Below are 8553 nucleotides of genomic sequence, written 5' to 3' on the forward strand. Positions count from 1 at the left end.
TTCTCTCTAATGCCATCATGGGCTCATCTGTATTACATCTCTTGCCTTAGTTAATATTCTGCTAGAAGTTCTCTGTAGCTTACAGATAATTAAGAAACTGGGTCAGAATTTGGCTTAATAATGCATTACAGAGTGCACTTCAGACTGGAGCAAAAAGAGTGGGAATGGGGGCAGGGAAAATCTGTGCATTTCATTATGTTACAGATTGGAGATGGCATCTTGATTCACAAGATACATTAGTCTCTATCACAATTTGAGCACAGCTACTTGCCTTCTGTTTAACAGGGATTTCCATATTGTGTTCTCAGCTTGACTGACAGCCCGGGATTTAATTAATTCTTTCCCTCTTCAGTGTGACAAAGGTATTCAAATTGTGTCTGCAATGAAATTTTGTATTTTGGAGGAAAGGATGGAAAGTAAACAATTAAGCCATGAAATGTATAATTTCCAGTTAAATTGCAGTTTTTCTACAGACAGTGCTGCATATGCTCCGAGACCTCCACAGCAGTCAGTGTCAAACTCTCACGCACTTCAGAGGGCACAGAATTTCAAATATAACAGAGCACCTTGCTTCCTGCAAAGTGCCAGGGGAAATGTAACATTATTCACAGAAGTGAGGCATTTCAAGAGGTATCTTGAATGAATAGCATGAATATCACAGTGGAGAATGAAGCAAGAAACCAGAAATTAAAAAATGAACCCTGGCATCAGTAGTAATAGCTTCATTAAAAAGACAGGTGTTTTTGTAAGACTTACACTCTTCTGTGATCTCATTTTGGTTACTGTAGAACTTGCAAGATCCTCTAATAAATCTTTAAGCCTTAATCACTCGAATTAGTGCCATTCCTCTGTACATGCACATTTGCAAATCATTCATGGACATCTTCAAGCAATGTAATATTTAATTAAATTCAAGTAGCAGTTAAGCTAATTGGAGCATTAAATCAGTGCAATATTTATCATCTTTTTTTCCTGTTATATTTCCCTCAAGATAAATTATTTTCATTTTTTCAAGATGAAATACCATGTGTATGGTATTGAACACAACTGGTCCCATGGAAGGCCTTTCATTCACACAATAATGCAATAATCCACTTCAGGTGTATCAGAACTTAATTGTCTGTATTTTAGGTCCACATTGGAGCTGAAAATAAAACTTTCAGAATTAGAAAGATATTGTGTTATAGCAGCATCTGAAATATGAGTGGGTGTGGCCTGCTGTACCTTCTTCTATGAGATTACATTCAGGAAGAGGTTTGGAATGAAAAGGCCATGCAGTAGGACTGTTTTTCAAAGTGTTTTTCTTAATTTTTTCCTCTTTTTCTGATCATACCCTCACTAATGGCTAGAGTGCTAGGTATATGTCAAATGCTGTCCCAGAATTACTGTTTTAATGGTCAGCTTGTTCCCTTGGCATGGTCTGGATCTCTGAGAAAATTGCCCCAGCGTAGTTCAGAGAATAACATGAGACCTGAATTTGGTGCCTCTTGGCCTTCAGACCAGAGACAGTCTCTGCACTGACTTGATGACTAACATTGACATAAACAAATGACAATAGTCTGAGGTTTAGGAAGAGAAGCAATTGACTCTTTCTTCTTCTGTGCTGATAGTTACAATGTATGTAATTTTCTTATCAAATTATAGAATAATGCTCTAATAATTTCTGATAATTCTGGGAATCAAATACTAATTTTTTTAGATATTATTTTAATTTTAGAGACAGGAGAAACTGAAACAATATGTCTTGCAAAAGTGTTTGTCTAATGCAAGACAGACTGAGAAATCAACTGTTGCAATTATGAGTATTTTGTTCCCCATGTGTAATTGGAGCTAGACCGCTTGTGTAAGTGAAAAATCATGTATATGTCACATACATAAATACAGTTAGACCACACCACTCTTCAAATAAAGTGAACTAGTAACTTTTTACATTAAAATTGTCATTAAGGTTTTCATAGATCACCCTTTTTAAATGTCTTTAACTGGTGAGACATGTGGCTTTTATTTTTCACTTATATGTTACTTACAAAACTAGAGATAGTACCTATCAATTCAGTAGTTCCTTTTGTATATTCACAGTGCAGATAAAAATATCATTAATGTTCCAGAGAGGCTGAGTGATTTTAAACCATAGATTTCTCTACAAACTTGCACATAAATAAATATTTATAGTTTAATTTTTAAAACGAGCCACTAGTGCAAAAGACAATTTAAGAATGTCAACGGATGTCACAGGAATCAATGATACAATTAATTTATATTATAAAGGTCGTGTCTCATGTATAGCTACCTCATCTTTGTGCTTGCAATTCCTCAGGAAAATTCTGAAATATTCAGAAGGGAGGAGCTATAACTGTCAAACTGAATGTCCCCTAGGAAAATGCCTGTTGTTTTGCACTTAGGCATCCTCTCTCATATTGGCCGTGGGAGCTTCCAGTACTGTTGAAACTCAAGTTTTATTTGCACACACTCAAAATGCAATGCTTAGCTTTAAGAGCAGGGGTTGAAGCAGACACTGTACTTTAGGTAGCACAAATTGTTGTAATGCCTCTTCTACAAAGATGCTGCCATATACCCATAGGTTTCCTATCCTGTGTCACTATAACTCTCCTTGAACTTAGAGTACAACAGTCTCCTACTGCCTTTTGTATGGCCTTGTCAAATAATAATTGTAATTTCTTTCCAGAATTTGCCGGTGATTTGCAGAGGAAAACTCTCTTTTTATGTGCAAACTCTTGCTTCTGTTCCTAAGGTGCTTCTACATAGAGATGTCTACAAACTGCTCCCTAGAATAGAGTACACAGAGAGCTTGTGGTATTCTGACCACTTCAAATAGTCATTTCCATCATGCCTGCGCAGCTGAACTCCTCCTCTCCAGGGAAATGCTCCCATCCAGCAGCTCCTGCTGCTGCTGCATGCACCCAAGCAGGCCAGGCTGGGGCACGATGGTCAACAGGACAGCCCACACCCACCAGACTGTTTTGCCAGTGATTTATGGATACGTTTCATTTGCTTTCCTATTCTACTTATTTTACTGCATAGCTGACATTGGTCCTACTTTATTCTTTGAGCTCAAAACTTATTTCTGGAAGATCTTGATGGTCGTGCTTCTTTGTATTTTTACTAGTCTGTTTTTGAGAGCCTCTTTACCATGATCACCATCATTGGCTTTTCATAAATTAGCAGTGCTTATTTAGCAAGCCTAATATTTCAGGGAAACAGGTGAATTGGATGCTACTTTACAATTAAATGTTATTTCACTATAAACAAAGCCTCAAGACAAGAGAACAAAGTAAGAAAAATTACCATAAATGAAGGAATAAAATTAATTTTAATGTAAAATGAAACCACATATACTCTTAACAAAGCTATGTATGATTCTTAACACAGATGGGCCACAACTTTCATGTATTTTCTCAGGTTATGGAGTCAAAAGAGGAGACCTCCACACAGTGGTGTTTCCTTTGGGCGTCTGGGTGAGCTACCCATGACTTCCCTCCCTCCTGTACCAGGTGGAGCACAGCTCCCAGCCGTAGCTGGGCTTTGAACCACGCAAACTCTTATCTTCCCTGTTAGCTGTAAATGGCTGCAGAATTTTGTAATTTTATTTTCCACTTCAGGTTTTAGAATTTCTCTTCTTAAACAGAAAACAATAAATTTCTCCATCTATCTGATAAAGAAGTTCTGCATTTTCCCCCTTATGTTTGCAGTAGGACGTGTGATGAACAGGAATACTTTTCAGTTTGTACTCAAGCCTGACTCAGGGAATACTTCTTCTTACCTGCCCTTCTCAAGGCAAACGTCCTCTGGGAAAATCTCATGAAAATTTCATGAAAACCCTAGCAAAACCAGCAATATGATGCCTATTAGTGGATCATACCTCAAAAATACATAGTATGTTCAAATAATTATTAAAAAAAAAAAAGGACAAAAATGAAGATAAGTTAACTTGTTTTAAAATTCTTGTTGATGATTTTAAAGTATAAGCAAAAATGAATGTAGATCACAGAAAAGAATCTATCAGACAGGTGCAGTGAAGGGATGTAGTATGGAAAGGTTGTGTCATAGAATGATAGAATGGTTTGAGTTGGAAGGGGCCTTAAAGATGATCTAGTTCCATTCCCCTGCCATGGGCAGGGACACCTTCCACTAGACCAGGTTGCTCAGAGCCCCATCGAACCCAGCCTTGAGCACTGCCAGGGATGAGACAGTCCTGTAATATCCTATTAAGTTTCTTAAAAACATCACAGAGAGAAAAAATGTTGTATTTTTATGGCTAAATTTACAATTTATGTTCTTAACCCTGTGTTTTCAATAAGAACAAAGTTTTAATTAATGATTTAAATTTATGAACATTCAATCCTAAAATGCAGTACATAAGAATATAGTAAAGATATGGTTTTTTGGGGAAATATCTCCCTTTCAAATATAACAAACTACCCAAACAAAACATATCCTTTAACAAAATAAGTTCTATTTACATTATAAAGTAATTTAGACTTTTTTCATATCTTCTATTTATAAAGTAGAATGCAAACATCATGCATGCATCAACTAAAAATAAAGACACATGCAGGCTTGACTGAACAACTGTTTTGTCAGTGGAGCTATGGGGCTAAACTGAGTGCTTCAGGTTTATTAGTAAAAGTTTAATTAAGCATGATGTTGAGCAAAGCCTGGGAAATATTAAGTGATTACACTCAGAAGTGCTCAGTAGTTTGCAGGATCAGGAACCCATTTAATTTCTCAAGGTTCCCTTACAACCTTGCTTTGCCTGCAAAATATTTCCAGAACCATGATAAGATTTTCTTAAAACTCATTTAAAAATGGTAGATGGCATGTACTGGCTTTTATGGCTTAACTTGGAAAGGAAGAAACATGAAAGTATTTAAGATCTTAATGTTACATTTTCTCAATGTCTGTTTTGTTTTATAAGCATTTTCAGCTCAAGTGCTTTCTGAAGATAATGTTATGCACCCTTTGTTTGTTACTGCAGCTGGGAAGTGCATGTGTTTAGTTTGTTTTGCCAGAATAAACAAAATCCTGTTGAATATTAAAATATTCAATATTTCATTTTCTATTACACTCCATCTGGCAAATAATTTCTTAAACACTTAAAAGATGTATTTACAAAAGACTGCTGAGTTACCCTCTTAATGTTTGACTTTCGTGATAAAACGTGTGTTATTGTGTGTTACATTTTTGTTTCATTTCCCACTGTAAATGATTGTATCATTGTTCATTCTCCTAAGAAATTATTTTCTGGGGGATATTGATTCACATTGCTTATAATATTCAGCATTCCATTTAAATATAAATCCTCTGGACCATATTTACTCTAGTTAGAGAAAGAAAAAAATCTCTTCTGGTTCAGAAATTTTAATTTGAAAGATGAAGGCAAAAAAAACATTTACCTTAACTCTTGCTGATTACTGCTTCTTTCTCAGAAAACAGACAATGCTGTCTTAATGTGCAGAGCTCCAGGAAGTCATGTAATACAGGAATAAAAAGTTCATGATTAGGATCAAATTGTCCACTTTTTAAAGGCTCTTTGATGATACCCTTTTCCAGTAGTTATCATGATTAACTCCTAACAATGGGCTTGTGATTGCAAAGATGACCTTTGGCATACAGGTTAATGCAGTGCTCTTTTCCCAGCAAATAGTCTGAAAAACATCACAGCAGGGTGATGGCATCGACTTCTACTTACCTAATTGGAATCGGAGCTCAGAAACGAGGGGCTTGGTTCTGTTGCATACACATACATGTCAAGTGCCACTGAAGATGCTTTTAGGGTATTTGAGATATTCTTCTGTAGCAGAGAGCAGCTTCGGGGAAGTCTGTGACCCCTCAAAAATCACATCTAGAGATTAAGTCCCAGAGGACGTCTTAAATATTGTAGGATATTTCAAAATGTGTTAGACACCTATGTGTGAACAACTGAATGACATCCCTAATAATCACCACTTAACATCTGCTGATTCAATTGTCTCACTGCTGGTAATTTTTTTTGGAGTTACCCAGCTGTATATTCAATTAGCACTGTTGATGGAAAAGAACATCCTGGCGATCCAGCCAATTCTCAGAGAAGCTGCCGCACACTTGTATCATGCAGAACTGACTGTGATGATGTGGTGTTATTAAATGTCTGAAGAAATGTCTCCTTTTCTTTTCCTCATGCTTTTAGTCAGGATACAAAGTGGCTTCTACCCAAAGATCCCTTTGATTCTGAATTGTCTATTGACAGTCAAGGGGACCAGAGCCATTTGTCAGCTGAGCTGTAATCTGTGTATATAAATGATCATGTATTATTACTTCCTGCATGTTTCAACAGATACTTTTTGCATCAACAGATGCATTTTGGGTGTTACTGTTTTTTAAGTTGTCCTGAAAAGTATTAATTTCACCCCAGGAGTCACAGCCATTAGAGAAATAGGATCATAAGAAGGAGTAGCAGCTACTGCAGACCCAGCAGATGAGAACAGATGCAGCAGCAGCTGAGTGTTTCCACATTAACTCGAGTTTTATTGCACTGCTTACAATATGACAGGTATTGTAGCTCCTGGGAGCCTTGAGGTATTTATACACTACCCTGCACTTCAGTGATGGCTCTCTCTCTGCTATGTCCCTTGCATCACAGTCAGCCACATCTCAGTGTTTGACATCTTCAGCCTTTGCTACAAGAGGAGTTTCTGCTCACCCCTGTAGCAGAAGGGACACAGGCAGAGTCCAAACAAATGTGAGGAAATCAAAGTGAAATTTATAGAGAACTTAGGTGCTGACATATATAAAAATCAATTAAAAACTCCTGTTAACTCACACAGGTGTTTAGAAGGCTACTGGGACTGAAGATTTCACCACCAGTTACCTAACTTTTTGTGACTCTTGCATTACTAGCTGGCTTTTACCTCTTCATCATGTTCATGGTTTTACAGGACATCCTCAGAGAACCCCACTCCCACATCCACCACTCTCCAGGTGCTCAGACACGAGCTCCTAGATCCAATGTACACAATGTAAAATCCATGTCCTGGATACCTAAGCCCACCAATGAAGCCTGCAGAGGAGCAGAGCTGAAATTCATTAAAACCTTGGCCGGTGTGCAGCCTGCAGGACGGCATTCAGCAAGCAAGCAAGGCACACAGCGCTGCAAAGACAGCAGTGCCCCATACTGACTGCACCCCACAGGCTCCATGGCTGTGGAAAAATATTTCCCTTTATGTATTTTGAATCTTCTGTAGCCATAAATGTGTTATTTGCAACTCTGTGTTTCAGTTTTGGCAGACTCTTGTCACCAGTGTGCCAGGTACCCACCACGTGCCGTCAACCTACGGCCTCCTCAGCTCCACAGCCGCCTTCCAGCTGCTCTCCAAGCTCCTGCTCCTGGCAGGCTGTCCTGGGGAGAGGCTCTGTCTGCAGCAGCCCCAGTGCCAGCCCCGCTGGCTGAGCTGCTGAGGGCTGGCCCAGGCCCCGGTGCAGCGCGGAGCCGAGCGTCCCTTGCGCGACCAAAGCCGCGCTGACGCGGGCAAGGCACGACAACGGGCTGCGCGCTGCAGAAGCTGGGCTGCTACAAAACACCCAGCAGCCTGTGCAGCTCATGGTTTGTCCAGCACATTCCTGCCTGTTGCTAAAAGCAAGCGTTGGGAATCCCACAGGATTTCCAAAGGAATAACCTCACAGCCAAATAATGAGCATTGCTATGCTTCGCACAGTATTTTCAGTACAATAGCATAAGTGGGAATTTGTAAGTAAATATGACAGCTTAACATCTTTTGAACTATGACAGCTGTAAAATGTGGGTTTCATTCTTGCAAAGAGGGAGAATTGCGAAGAGTTCAGATATTTAATTTTGCCTCCATTAATAATTCTGGTTTTGTTACTGACAATAATCACACACTGAAAGCCCTATAAATCTCACACACTCACTAAGCAAGTGAAGAAAATTAATGCTAGTTAAACAAATAGTATTGAAAATTCTTCAAGAATGCAGTTAGGCAAATGACAATAGTGATTATAAATATTTATGGTGACCTTCTGTTTTATTTAAGTACTGGAAAATCAGAAATAATTCCATTAAGTGTACAAAAATGCCACCTGACTATAAGATTAGAAGAAAAAATCACAATCTGACTTCTTACTGGCAGGCTGATTTTAACAGCAGAAAGATAAGACAGCTCGTATTTAGGAAGTTATTTTTTAAATTTGCACCGGACTTGACCACCAAATGCAGCCTTGGTTTAAAAATAAATGCTACTCAACATGAGAAGCACAGATTTCTCTAAACTAACATTAAAAAAAAAAAAAAGAAGGCCAACAAAAAGGAGGCTGGATAGTCCTTGTGCCAGTAAAGAATTGACCTGTTCCACTGATGTTCAGGGTAGTGATTCAGCCTCACTAAAGACTGGCTGTCATTCAGGCTCTTGTTTTAATGGGCCACTGCCAGTGCGGCACACTGAGCTCTCACCTGATCCTGTGAACACACAAACAAGACACAGCACTGCATTCCTACTGTGCTCCTCTGCTGAGGAAACTTCACATGCTCTAAGTTTTACG

This window comes from Pyrgilauda ruficollis, unplaced genomic scaffold (genome assembly GCF_017590135.1).
Source record: "Pyrgilauda ruficollis isolate IOZ18807 unplaced genomic scaffold, ASM1759013v1 scaffold25, whole genome shotgun sequence".
Lineage (NCBI taxonomy): Eukaryota > Metazoa > Chordata > Aves > Passeriformes > Passeridae > Pyrgilauda > Pyrgilauda ruficollis.